At 45.2% G+C, this 3,508-nt stretch overlaps 1 long non-coding RNA gene across 1 annotated transcript in view; it reads right to left on the bottom strand.

Moving 5' to 3' along the window:
- Positions 1 to 420: 420 nt before the first annotated feature.
- The window catches only part of LOC110290644, an 11,377-nt gene continuing 8,289 nt past the window's right edge, over positions 421 to 3,508 (bottom strand). The window contains exon 2 of the long non-coding RNA XR_002377480.1: positions 421 to 1,339. This is a non-coding gene — a long non-coding RNA (uncharacterized LOC110290644). The remainder of the gene's footprint in view (positions 1,340 to 3,508) is intronic.

Genomic DNA, 3,508 nt, shown 5'->3' with positions numbered 1-3,508 from the left:
TCTGGGGTATTTCCCCAGCAAAGCCACAACCTAAAGCTAGTCTTGAGGGTCACTCTGAGCCTGGTTGGTCTAAGGACTGATTTTTCTGCTCTGGCCAGACACATGCTCGGCCAGTAGGTTGTGGGAATCCCTGTACCTGGGGAACCCTTTGCCCAAACAAACTTACAGATGCTTATCTCAAGCGAGAAGAGGATTCCGGGTTTGGCTAAATCTTTCAGCTTTTTGTCCACATGAGTAGAAAGCCCATTCTCCTCCCTACTTAGTTTCCTCCCTCGTCTCCCCAGAAACGACTGCGACATGTAAATTCATGGAAACTGCACTGCGGCTGTGACTTATTTATTCCCAACAGGTGAATAAAGACTGCGAAAGGGGCGACGTGAGGCTGGGAGCGAGGCTCCCTGATTTAACTAAGACTTGTAATGCTGTTTGATGCAATTTTCTGTATTTAATTAATTTAACATTCCAGATTTTTAATTTGCATTTAATTTAACATTTCGGGTTTTTAATTTGCCAGATACTGTTTATCAAATATTTATTCCAGAGACTTTCACTGTGTATACAGTGCGCACCCCCCTTTAATTAGTGTGTGGTAAATTAATTTCTCTATCCTTGCTCCTTCATCAGATACTGGGTTAAGGAAGTTGAAGTGTTTCAACAATCCGCAGAAACCCATTCATTAAACCAAGATGGCACACTTCCCATGCATGTGTTGCAAGCTGCCTTCCTGCTTAACCTAATGAAAAGATCTGGTTCAAACCAGATGTCTTGGGCTGGGGACATGGCTCACTTGGTAGAGTGCTTACCTAGCATGCACAAGGCCCTGGATCTAATCTCCAGCACTCCATAAATGGGGTGTGCCGCTACATGTCTGTGATCGCAGCACTTGGGAGAAAGAGGCAGGAAAACCAGAAATTCAAAGCCATTCTCAGCCACACAGTGAGTTCAAGGCTAGTCTAGACTACTTGGGAACCCGTTTCAAAATGAACATAAAACCACAGGTATCTTTTGTTACTTGTGTCTGACTACTTGGTTTGACAATATGAGGGGTAATCTTCTAAATTCAATTCAATATTAGAGCCAGTCTTGTTCTGGTCCTCTAGATCTGTAGGTATAGGCAGCTGGGAGCCACGTGATGTAGACACTGGAAATGCTCAGGGCCTCTGCAAGAACACCAGTGCTCTTAACCAGCAATCCACCGCTCCAGCCCCGTCTTTGCACAGCTTCACACACATCCTTTTCCTGCTCAGTGACTCACACCTGTGACCCACTGGCTGACTGGTATTCACGGTGGTGGCTAGTGCTTCTTCCTCACTGTCGACTTGATTAGATTCGCAGCCACCTATGAGACACATCTCCGAGTATGTCAGTGAAGGTGTCTCAGAATGCTTTTCACTGAACAGGGAAATCCCACCCTCCGTGTGGGTGGCGCCATTCGAGGGATGGGGGTCCTGAGCTGAGTAAAAAGGAGAGGCTGAGCACCAGCCTCCATCTCCCAATGCTTCCTCACTGTGGGTACCACGTGACCCGCTGCCTCGTGCTCCTACACCATGCCTTTCCACTCTGCGGACTGAAGCCTCACCTGTGGACCAGAGGAAACACTGCCTTCTTTAGAGTGCTTCTGTCAGATGTTCTTTTTGTTAATCTATCTACCATCTATCACCTATCATCATCTGTCAATCATCTTTCATCTATCAATATTTATCAATCTATCACCTATCATGACCTATGAATCTATTTTATCTATTTATCATCTATCTATCCACCTATTATCCATCTATCCATCATCTATCTATCACCTATCTATCATCTATCTCTCTGTTTATTTTGTGTGTACGTGTGCCACAGCACATGTGTGACGATCAGAGGATAATCCACAGAAATTGTTTCTCTTCTTCTACCAGGTGGGTCCCAGGGATTGAACCTTCCCTCAGGAAGCCAGCTAGGCCTCTGCCTCCTGCACTGTCAGAATTCCTTTCACAACTAGGAATTCCATCTCATATTCTTTGCAAGAGTGGGTCATGGGGGTGGGGGGATGCCCTCCCATCATTTAAGATCATAATCATTTCTCTACCAGACGAAGACTTTACTGTGTGAGGCACTGTGCTGAAGGAGAACACAGAACTGCCAACTAGAGGAAGATCACCCTTGCTCTCATGGGGGCTACATTAGTTAGTCCTCTGTTACTGTGATAGAACACCAGGACCAAGGCCACTTAAAGGACAGTTCATGTTGGCTTATGGTTCCAAAGGTTACAGTCCGTCATGCTGGGGACAGCACAACAGCAGGCACAGGAGTAGGAAGTGGAGCACTTACATCTTCAACTGCAAGCAGCGTGATACAGAGGGACCAGACAGAGCTCTCAAGGCCCACCCCAAGTGACATACCTCCTCCAGCCAGAATATGATCCCTAAGCCTCTCTAAACAGAGCCACCAACAATGGCCTATGTGTGCAAATGCCAGAGATTGTGAGGACATTTCTCATTTGAACCAGCATAGAAGTTAAAGAAGACATTCTTGAATTCTTTTCTTCTTTTATTATAGTTTTTTCTGTGGCAGGGTAATCTATAGCCCAGGAATGCCTTAAGCTTGCAGTTCTCCTGCCTCTGTCTCCCAACTGCTGACATTCCAGCTCTGATTGCTTTGCTTAAAATCACTCTAAACGGCCGCATAATATTCCATTTCATCCATTTATTCTCTTGCCACACTTCTCTTCTTTGAAATAACACTGTCATGAGCATAAGCCTTTTGGTTTTCATAATTCTGTCCTTCAGGAAAAGGAGTTAAGGGGCTGGAGAGATTGCTCAGTGGATAAGAACACTGACTGCTCTTCCGGAGGTCCTGAGTTCAAATCCCAGCAATCACATGGTGGCTCACAACTATCTGTAATGAGATCAGATGCCCTCTTCTGGTGTGTCTGAAGACAGCTACAGTGTACTTACATGTAATAAATAAATAAATCTAAAAAAAAATTTGAAAAAAAGGAAAAGGAGTTAAAATTACACACACTAGCCAGGCGTGATGGTACACACTTCTGATCCCAACACTCAAGGCAGTCAGATCTTTGTGAATGCAAAACCACCCTGATCTACGCCGTGAGCTCCACATAAGCCAGAGCTAGAGAGATACCCTGCATTGAAAACAAAAAACAAAAAACAAAAATTCCACGTGCGTGGAATTTACTCCCCCCAGCAGAGAACTCCCTCCCTTTCCAAAGATGCGATCCACACTCACTCATCTCCCTCTTACATTTGTTTTAATGTGTATGAGTGTTGTGCCTGCTTGTGTATATGTACAGTACATGCTGGGACCCCTGGAACTGGAGTTAAGTTACAAACAGTTGTGAACGACCATGTGGGTGCTGGGGACTAAGCCCAGTCTTCTGCAAGAACAACAAACACTCTTAACTACTGGGACATCTCTACAGCCCCAACGCATTACTCTTGATAGAACTAGAGTTCCTATGTACTGCACCCCTACCTCCCTCAGGGCCCTACTAGAACTCTCTGTG

The sequence above is a fragment of the Mus caroli genome, chromosome 3, assembly GCF_900094665.2.
Source record: "Mus caroli chromosome 3, CAROLI_EIJ_v1.1, whole genome shotgun sequence".
Taxonomy (NCBI): Eukaryota; Metazoa; Chordata; class Mammalia; order Rodentia; family Muridae; genus Mus; species Mus caroli.
The sequence above is the reverse complement of the archived record's forward strand: the minus strand, read 5'-3'. Positions and strand labels throughout refer to the sequence as shown.